Raw genomic sequence first — 15,585 nt, 5'->3', positions numbered from 1 at the left:
AATAAAAATGTGATGTGTTTCCTTTACCATTACCTACCCTAGGATTTTAATCTCGGGACGAGATTCTTTTATGGGGGGAAGGATGTAACACCCCTGGTGTTACTATAACTAAAACTTGAGCATGACATCATGAGCATTGGCATTGCATATGTTTGACACACCTAGAGTGCATTCACTAGGCAAAAATTTCAAACAAGTTGTATTGTTTTAATGTTTTTTCAAATGGAACCCTGGTTAATGGACTTAACCCTAAATAGTGGTTAAAGGGGTAAAACTTAACCCAAGTTAAGAAAACCCAAAGACTTTAGGGTAAAAGTCATAAAATGACCCTAAGAATAAACTTGAATCACTTTTATACCCCTGGGATACCAGAAACCCTAATTGGAACCCTGGAAAACCCTGAAACCAAACCCTAGGGGCTTATATGCAAAATTGGTCCACTTTTGGACTAAAGTGCAAAAACCAAGCCAAATAAGTATCTTAAGTCCTTTGGTTCACAAATATGTGGACTTGAAAGCAAAACCCTAAGTTTTGGGTTTATTTGCAAAAAGTACCACTTGACCTCTATGTAGCCTAAGTCTGAAATCAGTGTTGTGAGCACAACTTTGAGCCCTTGTAACTTTCAAAGCATAGGGTTTTTGCCCTAGGTCACCACATCAAAGTTGAAGGCCAAACATAGGAGAACAACTTTGCTTAAAGGTGTGGGCATTGTTGTTAAGGAAAAGCTGAAGAAAATCTCAACCTAAGTTGGACTGTCAGGCTGGATTCATTCTGAAACTCAGCTTCTCAGTGTAACAGGGTCGACTTTGAGCATAAATTCAACCTTGATTTAGTACCCAAATGTGTTCAAGTCCTATAGTCGAGTTGTAGCTGGTATGTAGCACTACAACTTTGATGCAGAGCCTTGGATGAGTTGCTAAGGAAAATAGAGAGAAAATGTGACTTGAACTTGCTCCGTCAGTTGCTCTTTGAAGCGTTCACCATGGTACAGTGTCACGACTGAAACAGATCAGACCGCCCGCGCCCAAAAGATCTCGCCGCCGGTGGTCGTCGCCGTTGATTGCCGTTCGCCGTGATTCGTGCGCCGTGGACACCAGATAAGCATCACCCAGTAAGGATCTTCACCGCCGTGAGCTGGACTCCACTCCGGTGACCCCTCCTGTGCCTCCCCCTCTGCTTTGCGGTGGAGAGATAGGCTCGCCGGAGAACCGCCGCCTCCCGGCATTACGCCGCGTGGCCTAGCTTTCTACCGTGTCACTGTGACTCTCTTGGGCCGTCCCATCGTCGTCGGGGAGCTTGCCACGGCAGTAGCCACGTATTCACCGCGCCACCTTCGTCTTTACCTCCGGCCGCCAGCTCGTCGCGGTCAAATTGAGAGCCACCGCTCTCGGAGTCTATAAATTGAGCCCCCCCTCGGCTTCGCCATGTACTCTACTACCTGTCGCACCCGCTTGCATCCCAAGTCTCCCACCAGAGAGCTTGAATTTGGAATTTCCCCTAAATCCGATTTTCGCCATCGTGAAACCGAGCTCACCGTCGCCAGCCCAATTCCGGTCAGTCCCCGTCCCCTGCTTTCTCGTTTGTGCATTCTCCCATCGTTGTGATGCCTGCCAAACCCTTAATTTGCACGGAGTAGCCTCTGGTCGCCGGGAACGCGTCGGTCTTGCCGCGCTGCTCACGACCAACGTGGCCAGAGCTCCATAGTTGATAAAGAGCCAAATTAAGTTGGGGGAAACAGTCGTGGGGACTCGAATTTGGTCTCGGCCGTAGCTTAGCGCCGGTCTTAGCCTCAATCAGCCGGTCTGCTAGCTCGCCGGAGCACGGCGGTGCGCGAGCGCCGTCGTGGACTTCAAATTGTGAATAGATAGAAACCGGAGGGTCGTTTTGTGAATCGTCAGTGACTCAGAAAAACAGTAACTGAACCCAACTCCAGTTAGTCAAAACGCCGAGGGCCTCTGCGCAAACTCGCCCCGCGGGCGCGGACACGCGCGCGATTTCGCGCGGATCTGGGCCGCCTGGGCTGAATTCGGCCCAGTTCTATTTAATTCTTTTCCTTTTTCTTTTTCAGGAAAACTTTAGAAATGTGTAGAAAATTGTAGAAAAATGCTAAAATTGTGAAACTAATTTTCCTAGGCTTGTTATTTTCCCTAGAATTTAATAAAAATAAGTTTGTGATTTTTAGTGAAAGTAAGAAATTTTAGGGTATTTAAAGTAGTTAAAAGTCTTGGTTATAGATTTTTAGAAAATAATTGGTAAGTCCTAAAATGCCTAAAATTTTTATATGAGTGTTATATAATATTTAGAAGCCTTGGGTAGAGTTTGAATTGATTTGGACCTTGTTTGATCACCAAACCCCAAAACACCCCCCTGCCCTATGAACTCCTTTACCGACTCCGGAAACCCTAAGTTCCCGGAACTCCGTGAAGGAAAGTTGTATTCAAGACATAAATAATAAGTTTATGTTATCTTCGCATCCTCATGAGCATCCCATGGCATCCATTCTTATACATATGTATGGTTATGATTAGAACGTGAGGAAGAAATCGAAGTTACCGAAGAGGAGACACCACCACCTTCGGAGTCTCAGGCCGGGAATCATTTCTACTTTGATATCTGTGGATCTGAGCCTGATTCACCTGTGAACGAAGGCAAGCCCCGGTGCATGCAACCCCTTTCCTTGTGTTTTAAATACCTTTCGCACACTTAAGTCTAGTGAAATGTGCATTAGGTTCATAGGAGTTACTTGAAACCCTTTGATGCATTGCTTTCCTTGATATCCATACCTTTTATAGATACTTCTGTGAAGTATCAAAACATGATTTACAAAAATGCTTAGACTTGCTTAGATCTTGTGGATAGAAGTTATCCTCAATTTAACCATGGAGAGGAAGGCTTCTACCTGCAAGAATATTTTCATTTGGAGCAATAGTGGGATCTTACTGCAAAGCTCCCCGTGATGCTCTTTCATCCTTAGGAACAGACACATTCCTAAGGGTGGAAATACTTAAATTGAAACTTGGGGTAGGAACAGGTGATGTTCTACCCAGGTTGGTTAAGGATTAACGCGTATGTAGGCGTGCTGACCGAGGACCCTTTAACTGGTCACATGCCTCGTCATGGGTAAGCCTTGCCTCGGGCAGACTAAGGCCGGAATAAGATAACACGAAATGGGCATGGAGCGGTGGCGAGAGTAGCGTGTACCCTCCGTGGCAAGAGGCTGGACGGTGGTGTATCTGTGCTCTCGGTTTGCGTGAACCTGATCCGGTCTTAAAAACCCCGGTGGCGGGTTGACATATGCAAGGGTTAAGTGCTATATATGTCGTGTGATTGGAGATCCTCAGCTGAGTATAATCGATTCGGATCGCCGTACCTTCGCGGTTATGAAGACTTGGTCACTTCCCTGCAACCTAAAGTCAGGATGTGAACACGATGGATAAAAAAATGATGTTGTCTTAATGTGATGTGAAATTAGACTAGATGCAAATAGAGTCTATTAATACTTAACATGGCGTTAAAAGATTGAAAGTAAGGACTCACTTTAGTAAGCTATTTTTGCAAAGGTATAAGTTGAATTTTTGCTAAAGCATTTCCTTGACTCCTAATTATCCAGCATACCCTTGAGAGTCTTTTCCTTAGTCGGGTAAGACTTGCTGAGTATTCCATACTCAGGGTTTATCCCTTTGTTGTTTTTAGGTGAGGAAGCGACAAACTTTTGTTGCTTCTGCTCCAAGGTGGTACCAAACGAGGAAAAAGAAGAATGAAGTGCGGGAGGACTCGGTCCTCCACTTAGGATCTTTTGTTTATTAAACTTATCGGGAGGAGTTTGTGCCTCCCCTGGCTTGTATAATATTACTACTCTGCACTCACTTATAGTCTGGTCTGTAATAACCTAACTCGAGCTTGCTTTTGAAATAAATGTAAGTTTATGTAATTCGCTTCCGCATTTCTCCGATGTTCTGTAATGTCTGCAAGACGGGTGAAACGTTCCTGGTAAGGTAAGGAAAGATACCGAACTTGTCAAGTAGTTCAGGGGCACCTACAGGGTTGTCTGATGTCTGTGAGACAAGGACAACTGTAGGTGGGCCTAATTACTTGGGAGGTTCCGTCACAGCGTTCCTCGCCGGCACCACCTGCAGCGACCTGGTCAGCAAGCTGGGTCGAAAGACCCCCACCAGGGCGAGCGAGCTGATGGACATCGCCACCAAGTTCGCCTCTGGCCAGGAGGCAGTCGAGGCTATCTTCCGGAAGGACAAGCAGCCCCAGGGCCGCCCACCGGAAGATGCCCCTGAGGCGTCAACTCAGCGCGGTGCCAAGAAGAAAGGCAAGAAGAAGTCGCAAGCGAAACGCGACGTCGCCGACGCGGACCTTGTCGCCGCCGCCGAGTACAAAAACCCTCGGAAGCCCCCCGGAGGTGCCAACCTCTTCGACAAGATGCTCAAGGAGCCGTGCCCCTATCACCAGGGGCCCGTTAAGCACACCCTCGAGGAGTGCGCCATGCTTCGGCGTCACTTCCACAGGGTCGGGCCACCCGCGGAGGGTGGCAGGGCTCGCGACGACGACAAGAAGGAAAATCACCAGGCAGGAGAGTACCCCGAAGTCCGCGACTGCTTCATGATCTACGGCGGGCAACCGGCGAATGCCTCGACTCAGCACCGCAAGCAAGAACGTCGGGAGGTCCGCTCGGTAAAGGTGGCGGCGCCAGTCTACCTGGACTGGTCCGACAAGCCCATCACCTTCGACCAAGCCGACCACCCCGACTACGTGCCGAGCCCGGGGAAATACCCGCTCGTTGTCGACCCCGTCATCGGCAGCGTCAGGCTCACCAAGGTCCTCATGGACGGAGGCAGCAGCCTCAACATCATCTACGCCGAGACCCTCGAGCTCCTGCGTGTTGATCTGTCCTCGGTCCGGGCAGGTGTTGCGCCTTTTCACGGGAGCATCCCCGGGAAACGCGTCCAGCCCCTCGGACAACTCGATCTTCCCGTCTGCTTCGGAACACCCTCCAACTTCCGAAGGGAGACCCTCACGTTCGAGGTGGTCGGGTTCCGAGGAACCTACCACGCGGTACTAGGGAGGCCATGCTACGCGAAGTTCATGGTCGTCCCCAACTACACCTACCTCAAGCTCAAGATGGCGGGCCCCAACGGGGTCATCACCGTCGGCCCCACGTATCGACACGCGTTCGAATGCGACATGGAGAGCGTGGAGTACGCCGAGGCCCTCGCCAAATCTGAGGCCCTCATTGCCGACCTGGAGAGCCTCTCGAAGGAGGTGCCAGACGTGAAGCGCCACGCCGGCAACTTTGAGCCAGCGGAGACGGTTAAGTCCGTCCCCCTTGACCCCAGCGGCGACGCCTCCAAGCAGGTCCGGATCGGCTCCAAGCTTGATCCCAAATAGGAAGCAGTGCTCGTCGACTTTCTCCGCGCAAACGCCGACGTTTTCGCGTGGAGTCCCTCGGACATGCCCGGCATACCGAGGGATGTCGCCGAGCACTCGCTGGATATCCGAGCTGGAGCCCGACACGTGAAGCAGCCTCTGCGCCGATTCGACGAAAAAAAGCGCAGAGCCATCGGCGAGAAGATCCACAAGCTAATGACGGCAGGGTTCATCAAAGAGCTATTCCATCTCGAATGGCTTGCCAACCCTTTGCTTGTGAGAAAGAAAGGGGGGAAATGGCGGATGTGTGTAGACTACACTGGTCTAAACAAAGCATGTCCGAAGGTTCCCTACCCTCTGCCTCGCATCGACCAAATTGTGGACTCCACCGCTGGGTGTGAAACCCTGTCTTTCCTCGATGCCTACTCAGGGTACCATCAAATCAGGATGAAAGAGTCCGACCAGCTCGCGACTTCTTTCATCACACCCTTCGGCATGTACTGCTACGTCACCATGTCGTTCGGCTTGAGGAATGCGGGTGCGACGTACCAACGGTGCATGAAACCATGTGTTCGGCGAACACATTGGCCGGACGGTCGAGGCCTACGTCGATGACATCGTAGTCAAGACGAGGAAAGCCTCTGACCTCCTTTCAGACCTTGGAGTGACATTCCGGTGTCTCAAGGCGAAAGGCGTGAAGCTCAACCCCGAGAAGTGCGTCTTCGGGGTCCCCCGAGGCATGCTCTTAGGGTTCATCGTCTCCGAGCGGGGCATCGAAGCCAACCCGGAGAAGATCGCGGCCATCACCGGCATGGGGCCCATCAAGGACTTGAAAGGCGTACAGAGGGTCATGGGATGCCTTGCGGCCCTGAGCCGTTTCATCTCGCGCCTCGGCGAAAGAGGTCTCCCTCTGTACCGCCTCTTAAGGAAGGCCGAGTGCTTCACTTGGACCCCCGAGGCCGAGGAAGCCCTCGGCAACCTGAAGGCGCTTCTCACGAACGCGCCCGTCCTAGTGCCTCCCGCTGCCGGAGAAGCCCTCTTGATCTACGTCGCCGCGACCACTTAGGTGGTTAGCGCCGCGATCGTGGCTGAGAGACGAGAAGAGGGGCATACATTGCCCGTCCAGAGGCCAGTCTACTTCATCAGCGAGGTACTGTCCGAGACCAAGATCCGCTACCCACAAATTCAGAAGTTGTTGTACGCAGTGATCCTGACGCGGCGGAAGTTGAGGCACTACTTCGAGTCTCATCCGGTAACTGTGGTGTCATCCTTCCCCCTGGGGGAGATCATCCAGTGCCGAGAGGCCTCGGGTAGAATCGCGAAGTGGGCGGTGGAAATCATGGGCGAAACGGTCTCGTTCGCCCCTCGAAAGGCCATCAAGTCCCAGGTCTTGGCGGACTTCGTGGTTGAATGGGTCGACACCCAGCTCCCAACAGTTCCGATCCAACCGGAACTCTGGACCATGTTCTTCGATGGGTCGCTAATGAAGACCGGGGCAGGCGCGGGCCTGCTCTTCATCTCGCCCCTCGGAAAACACCTACGCTACGTGCTACGCCTCCACTTCCCGGCGTCCAACAATGTGGCTGAGTACGAGGCTCTGGTCAATGGGTTGCGCATCGCCATCGAGCTAGGGGTCCGACGCCTCGACGCTCGCGGTGACTCGCAGCTCGTCATCGACCAAGTCATGAAGAACTCCCACTGTCGTGACCCGAAGATGGAAGCCTACTGCGATGAGGTTCGGCGCCTGGAAGACAAGTTCTACGGGCTCGAACTCAACCACATCGCCCGACGCTACAACGAGACTGCGGATGAGCTGGCTAAGATAGCCTCGGGGCGAACAACGGTTCCCTCGGACGTCTTCTCCCGAGACCTGCATCAACCCTCCGTCAAGATCGACGACACGCCCAAGCCTGAGAAGGCCTCGGCCGAGCTCGAGGCACCCTCGGCACAGTCCGAGGTACCCTTGGCTCGGCTTGAGGCACCCTCGGCTCAACCCGAGGCACCCTCGGTCCCCGAGGGTGAGGCACTACGCATCGAGGAGGAGCGAAGCGGGGTCACGCCTAATCGAAACTGGCAGACCCCGTACCTGCAATATCTCCAACGAGGAGAGCTACCCCTCGATCGAGCCAAAGCTCGGCGGTTGGCGCGGCGCGCCAAGTCGTTCGTCTTGCTGGGGGACGGGAAAGAGCTCTACCACTAGCCCCTCAGGCATCCTCCAACGATGCATCTCCATCGCCGAAGGTCAGGAGCTCCTACAAGAAATACACTCGGGGGCTTGCGGCCATCACGCAGCACCACGAGCCCCAGTCGGAAACGCCTTCCGACAAGGTTTCTACTGGCCAACGGCGGTGGCCGACACCACTAGAATTGTCCGCACCTGCGAAGGGTGTCAATTCTATGCAAAGCAGACCCACCTGCTCGCTCAGGCCCTACAGACGATACCCATCACCTGGCCTTTTGCTGTGTGGGGTCTGGACCTCGTCGGCCCCTTGCAAAAGGCACCCGGGGGCTACACGCACCTGTTGGTCGCCATCGACAAATTCTCCAAGTGGATCGAGGTCCGACCCCTAAACAGCATCAGATCCGAGCAGGCGGTGGTGTTCTTCACCAACATCATCCATCGCTTTGGGGTTCCGAACTCCATCATCACCGACAACGGCACCCAGTTCACCGGCAGGAAGTTCCTGGACTTCTGCGAGGATCACCACATCCGGGTGGACTGGGCCGCCGTAGCTCACCCCATGACGAATGGGCAGGTAGAACGTGCCAACGGCATGATTCTACAAGGACTCAAGCCTCGGATCTACAACGACCTCAACAAGTTCGGCAAGCGATGGATGAAGGAGCTCCCCTCGGTGGTCTGGAGCCTGAGGACAACGCCGAGCCGAGCCACGGGGTTCACGCCGTTTTTTCTAGTCTATGGGGCCGAGGCCATCCTGCCCACAGACTTAGAATACGGTTCCCCGAGGATAAGGGCCTACGCCGACCACAGCAATCAAGCTAATCGAGAAGACTCACTAGACCAGCTGGAGGAGGCTCGGGACATGGCCATACTACACTCGGCGCGGTACCAGCAGTCCCTGCGACGCTACCACGCTCGAGGGGTTCCGTCCCGAGACCTCCAGGTGGGCGACCTGGTGCTTCGGCTGTGACAAGACGCCCGGGGGCGGCACAAGCTCACGCCTCCCTAGGAAGGGCCGTTCGTCATTGCCAAAGTTCTGAAGCCCAGAACGTACAAGCTGGCCAACAGTCAAGGCGAGGTCTACAGCAACGCTTGGAACATCCAACAGCTACGTCGCTTCTACCCTTAAGATGTTTTCAAGTTGTTCGTATACCTCGTTCCCACGCAAAAGTTTAGTCATCAAGGAAGGGTCAGCCTTGCCTCGGCAAAGCCCGACCCTCCCTCGGGGGCTAAAAGGGGGGAACCCCCTCTGCGTCGAAATTTTCCTCGAAAAAAGATCTTTTCGGCCAGAATGTCTTTCGTGCTTTTTGACTACTTCGAAAGTGGATCATGAAGACGACAGAGTACACGTAAGCAGCCAAGGCCGACCGAGCCGAGGGACTCCTACGCCTCCGGGATACGGATACCTCACTCGTCACCTTCTGCGATAAGTAACTCGCGTTCGGATAAGAGATTCCACGGACCGAACAAGTCTTCATGCTCGAAAGCTTCTCTGCCAGAGTGATTCTTCGGGCCTTCTTGGCTGCGTCGGCGACCGAACTTTATGGGCGAGCAAAAGTACGCATAAGCGGCAAGGTCGACCGAGCCGAGGGACTCCTACGCCTCCGGGACACGGATACCTCACTCATCACCTTCCGTGATAAGCAACTCTCGCTCGCACAAACAATTCTGTTACCGACGACAAAGTCTAGATGCTCGGAACAAGGGGAAAATAAATGTAGCTTTACAACACGGCGACGGTGTGCTTAGGCCTCGGCGGCCGAAGAAAACATACACACACTACAAGATGATCCAATCCTGCAGGCTCGGATCTTGACAGATGAGGGGAGCAGCGGCACCCTCGGCGTCAACTACACCTTCGGCGAGGTCCGACCCAGCCTCGGACGGCGACGCGGTCCGAGGACCTCCACTCTGAAGGACGACATCACCACCGCGCCCAGGCCATCGCCGCCAGGGTCCTCTTCAGAAATCCGGCTCGAGCAGACGGCTCGGCCGGTCACCCCGAGGCCTCGGCCAGCTGTCCCCCGCAGACATTGGCTCGGCCCGAGGCCTCGGCAACTCAATTCCAGCGTCGGACCCGCCAGCGGATGACCCGGCCAGGCTCCGGCCGACCAAGTCTCCTTCTTCTCGAGCCAACTCTTCCTCTGTTCGTTCTGACACCGCTACCCCTGGCTTCGGCTCATCGAAGAGCGGCCGAGGGGTTCCTTTAACTAAGCAAGAGAAGCCTCGCGCAGCAAGGCCGACTGAGCCGAGGGACTCCTACGCCTCCGGGATACGGATACCTCACTCGTCACCTTTGCACGCGGCAACTCACGCTTGGTGAAGCGGTTCGGATAATCAGCAGGTGAGTCTTAGTGCTCGAAGATGAGGAAAAAACACGGCTCCGCGCCGAAAATACATACATGTTCAGGCCCCGGCAGCCACAATGAACAAAACACCGGCATTCGAGATGCCATTACAAACGGAACTCCGGTTCCATCCCCGCGGGTATGAACAACCTCCACATCGGAGAGCCCGCGGGGCGACGAACTCTGGGCGAATCACCAGCAAATGTGGGTCGCTCCAAAGCGCACCGGCAGGTCCTCGCTCCTGTCCTCGCCACGAAAACGAGGAAGAGGGCGGAATGTTGCATTCTAGCTGGGCAGCAACAGTTCGCCTTCCCAGGCATGGCTGGAGGACGCCTCCTCCGCAGAGCTAGAGGATGGTTTCCACCACCAGAAGCTGGAAGAGGAGGTGGCTAGCCGACCCGCGCGGGAGGCAGAGCTCCGGCTCAGCCCGGCCTCCGCCCCAGCGAGGATGATGAAGACCAGCTGAGGATGGGACCAAGATCGCAGCCCGGCTTGCCTCTCCCCACCCATGGGCGGGTGGTCACCATCTTGGGTGACCACCGGCGAGGTGATGCAGCCGGGCTGACTGATGAAAATCCTTGAAGCCGAACGATGGCTGAAAGGTACCAACTTCCACGAAGTTGCGTTCCTCCAACGACAAAGCGGAAGGACTGCGGGCGATCCCCATCTGGGGGTTCAGAAGATGGAAAGACGCGATGCATAAGGGAGCGCGAAGACATGGTCACCTTTCAAGGGGGACGTCCTCCTTTTAAAGGCGACTCTCCCTACTTGCGTCCCCAGCCGTCGCGGGCTGAGTCTTCTCCGACACGCTCCAAGGTCCTCCCCCTATGGCGTCGGGGGCTGGGTCCCACGCGACGTGCAAGCCGGCCCAGGGCAGAAGAAGCCAAACCGCCGCGCGCGGCGCATGCAACCGCCCAGCGATTACAAGCGTTCCTCCACTTTCGCCCAGACCAGTGGGTGAAAGGGCGGGCAGCCATGCAGGCGGCATGCAACCGCGCCAAGTGGGCGCGCCCTTCCGACTTCCAACGCGCCCTGCATGGTGGCCCAGGACCACGCGTCATGCAACCGGCGCGCCGGTTACTACGTGCGAGCAACTACACCGCCACCCGCGCCACTACCACGCCTCCTCGACTGCGGAACCCGCACCGCGACTCGAGGCAACCCCGCGTACGACCCAGCAGTGCCAGCCTGGCGCGACGGTCAATGCGGCCAAAAATGGGCCGGCAGTAATGGCGGTGGCAGGCGGGCAGGAGCAGCGGTCACGTCGTTAGCCAAGCTTGCGTCCCATCCAGGGACGACGAGAGAACCCTCTCTCACGGCGTGAAGACGGCGCGCCCACGTCCCGTTCCTCGAACGGCTCGCGCACGCGCAACGGCCGCCCCGCGAACTACTCGCCCCGTCGCATTAACTCCGCGGCGGGACAGGCGGCGCCTCTGGCAGGGGAAGCAAGCGACGCTTCGCCTTCGCCATGATGACCACGTCAAAAAAGGTACGCCACGTCATTTCGATTTCGCATCCTTTTCCTTTTCCCTCTTTCTCTCTCTTGCAACAGGGACCGGGAAAGGGGGATACCCCGAAAAGGATCCTTCTCCGTGAAGGAAACAGGCTCCGAGCCTCCCTACTGATCAGAGGTTCGAAGGCTGGCCCCTCGGAGGGGTTCGACAGCCGCCTCAGAGCGCGTGGGCTCTACACCCACTACTGGTCAGAGGTTCGAAGGCCGGCCCCCCGAAGGGTTCGAACGGCCGCCTCAGGCCACTCGGGCTCCGCGCCCACTACTGATCAGGGGTTCGAAGGCTGGCCCTCGAAGGGTTCACAGTCGCCTCAGACATAAAGCGAGGGATGACCCAGGGTACGTTCGATACATAACCAAGGCTCGGGCTACGCTCCCAAGGTACCCTAGGACATTTCCGAGACCAGCTGGAACGATCTTGTAACGGAATCCCATCAGAGGGGGGCATCGAGCCCTCGGACCCCGTCGACAGGGGACCGGGTCCGGCAGATCACCCGCAGGTACTTTTGGGCGCGCCTCCGGGCCTCTAGCCGACCCCTAGCAAATGGGGCACGGACGTCCGCTCGGATTACCCGTCAGCAGCTCACCGGAGACACCATGTTCGGCGCCCTCCGAGGGCAACATGGCGCTTTCCCCCCTCCTCCTTACGGAAAGGCGACGCAGGGGCGTATATAAAAAAGTCGAGTCTGTCCCTGACCGTCCTCTCGCCCTGTGCAGAGGCTCGGGGGCTGCTCTCGCAAACCCGGCTCCGGCCAAACCGTTGACAGCGTCAACATACCAGCCCGAGAACTTGGGACCCGACCGTGCACCCGGGCTACGGCCAGTTCGCATGAGGGAACGACCAGACCAGCCGAAGCGTTGCGCGAGGCATTAAGACCTCGGAGGAGTCAAACCACTCCACCGAGGCCTCGGGGGCTACACCCGGCGGGTGCGCTCGCGCGCACCCACCGGAACAAAAACGCCACCGAGAAAGGCTGGTCCCCTTGCAAAAAAGTGCGACGAAAGCCTCCAAGCGAGTATTAATACTCCCTTCGAGGCTTGGGGGCTACTGTCGAGGACCATAATTAGGGGTACCCTCAAGGCTCCTAATTCTCAGCTGGTAACCCCCATCAGCATAAAGCTGCAAAGGCCTGATGGGTGCGACTAAGTCAAGGATCGGTTCGTTCGAGGGACGCGATCACGCCTCGCCCGAGCCTAACCTCGGCCAGGGGCAGCCAACCCCGGAGGATCTCCGTCTCACCCGAGCCCCCCCTCCAGCAACAGACGCACCTCCGGCTCGCCCGAGGCCCAGTCTTCGCCAAGAAGCAACCTTGGCCAAATCGCCGCACCAACCGACCAAATCGCAGGAGCATTTAATGCAAAGGTGGCCTGACACCTTTATCCTGACACGCGCCCTCCGGTCGTCCGAGCCGAAGTGACCGTCGTCACTTCGCCGCTCCATTGACCGGTCTGACAAGAGGGCAGCGCCGCCTGCGCCGCTCCGACTGCTGCACCACTCGACGGATTGAGGCTGATAGCGGCCAAGTCCGGCCCCAAGCGCCATGGGAAACTCCGCTCCGCCCGACCCAGGGCTCGGACTCGGGCACAGCCCCGGAGACGACGAACTCCGCTCCGCCCGACCCAGGGCTCGGACTCGGGCATAGCCCCGGAAGACGACGAACTCCGCTCCGCCCGACCCAGGGCTCGGACTCGGGCACAGCCCCGGAAGACGACGAACTCCACTCCGCCCGACCCAGGGCTCGGACTCGGGCACAGCCCCGGAAGACGACGAACTCTGCTCCGCCCGACCCCAGGGCTCGGACTCGGCCCTAGCCTCGGTCGACGGTCTCCGCCTCGCCCGACCCAGGAGCTCGGACTCGACCTCGACCACAGAAGACAGACTCGACCTCGACCTCGGAGGAGCCTCCACATCACCTAACCTAGGGCACCACGGGCCGGCCACGTCAACAGGAGGCGCCATCATTACCCTACCCCAAGCTGACTCAGGCTACGGGGAACAAGACCGGCGTCCCATCTGGCTCGCTCCGTCAGATAAGTAATGATGGCACCCCGCGCGCTCTATGACGACGGCAGCTCTCGACCCCCTTACGGAAGCAAGGGGACGTCAGCAAGGACTCGACAAGCTCCGACAGCTGTCCTTCCGCCAGGCTTCAGCGCTCCTCCGACGACCACGACACCACATGAACCGGGTGCCAAGACCTCTCCGGCTGCCACGATGGCATGTACTTAGGGCGCTAGCTCTCCACCGCTAGACACGTTAGCACACTGCTACACCCCCCATTGTACACCTGGATCCTCTCCTTGTGCCTATAAAAGGAAGGACCAGGGCCCTCTTAGAGGGGGTTGGTCGCGCGGGGCAGAGGACGGGACCCGGCGCTCGCCGCTCGCTCCCTCCCGCGCGGACGCTTGTAACCGCCCCTGCTGCAAGCGCACCCGACCTGGGCGCGGGACAAAACACGAAGGCCGCGGGATTTTCCACCTCTCACGCCCGCCTCCTCTCCGTCCTTTCCCCCCTTCGCGCTTCCGCCTCGCGCCGACCCATCTGGGCTGGGGCACGCAGCGACACTTCACTCGTCGGCCCGGGGACCCCCCGGTCTCGGAACGCAGACATTAGTGTAGCAGATTAATCGAATTGACTGATGCATAACATTATATCTGCTAATGTCGAATTTAAAGTTAATATTTATTTAGCATAAACGTGATAACTTGTCGACCGTAGCTTAGAGTCCGACGTTTATTTCCATCGCGTGACCGTAGAATCGAGCTCTATTTTACGCTGCATGTTTTTATAACCTTTTATCTTGTATGGTGTAATGTTCTTATGCATATGTATATGTTTGTTTGCTTGTGCCTGTTCATCTTTGCTTCGCGTTGCGATTAGATTGCGATCTGTTTTCAAGCTTCGAGGAATCGACGGTCAAGATTTGGCGACCGAGAGATCGAACTCTTCGAGTTCTACGAGAATGAAGACCTTGAGCATTCGTTTGGTGAAGGCAAGTGTCCTCTGACCCATTATGTCCTATTTACTTTATAATTCACTGTCCCGCATACTATGAACAAACTAAGGATTGACTAGCTTTCTCTTTACCCATGTCCTTGTTTACCTATTTGGGTTGGATTATTATTGTTTAACTTTATGCTATTGCTCAACTCTAATCAATGAACATGATGAGAATTATCAATGATACGCTGTTTTCCTCCTTTATTATGATGTTGTATCTGTGGTATTCAAGGGGTTCGAGCGGTTTCTCGAGTGCCTCTCCATAAGGACCTGTTCGTTGGATGACCGCCTAGGAAAACAGTGCAACCATGAGGGTGGAATGGGATGCCCTTAGCTGAATAATTAGAGGAACCGGGGTGTAGTTCGCTTAGCCGTCGTGCCATCAATAAGCCTCGGTGTATGCGGCTCGCTCCGCCAAGTTCGGTTCGCCCCTTGGGGAGGAGTGCGGTACATTTAGGAAACCTAACGGGCGGCTACAGCCCTGGGGAATCTTTGTAAAGGCAACGTAGTGAGACCCTGCCTATTCACCTTGGTAGTGTTTAAGGGTTTGATCGGCCCGAGGCAAGAGGGAATCACGGCTTGTGGGTAAAGTGCGCAACCTCTGCAGAGTGTTATGAAACTGATATATCAGCCGTGCTCGCGGTTATGAGCGGCCAAGGGAGCTCCATTGATTAGAGATACTTGATCAGAGATGGTTTGTTTACAGATGATGATGAGGAGGATGGTTATGATTATGCTTATGGTAATGGTAAGTGGTATTCTTTCCGTTTGGAAAGGGTACTTTTGGGTTAACAACTTGGGTTAATGTTAAAACCCGGCTCTCTACTAGTAATAATAACCTGACCAACTAAAAGCAACTGCTTGACTTAACCCCACATAAAGCTAGTCCACTACAATCAAACGGGACATTTGTTGAGTACGTTGATGTGTACTCACCCTTGCTTTCACAAAACACCAGGTTGCCTTTGGTGCAATCTATGCTCAGGTGAAGGAGAAGGCATCGAGGCGGATCTCCAGGAGTTTCAGGACTTCGACGAGTACGAGGATTAGGCTAGCGACCTCCCCCAGTCAGCTGCCTGTGGTGGGTTGTTTACGTTGGCTACGTTTCGATTCTGTGTACTTTGATTTATATTATGTAAATGGCTCTAGTCTGTAATATTATTACTTA

This window comes from Zea mays, chromosome 1, assembly GCF_902167145.1.
Source record: "Zea mays cultivar B73 chromosome 1, Zm-B73-REFERENCE-NAM-5.0, whole genome shotgun sequence".
NCBI lineage: Eukaryota > Viridiplantae > Streptophyta > Magnoliopsida > Poales > Poaceae > Zea > Zea mays.
This window is presented reverse-complemented; position numbering follows the sequence as displayed.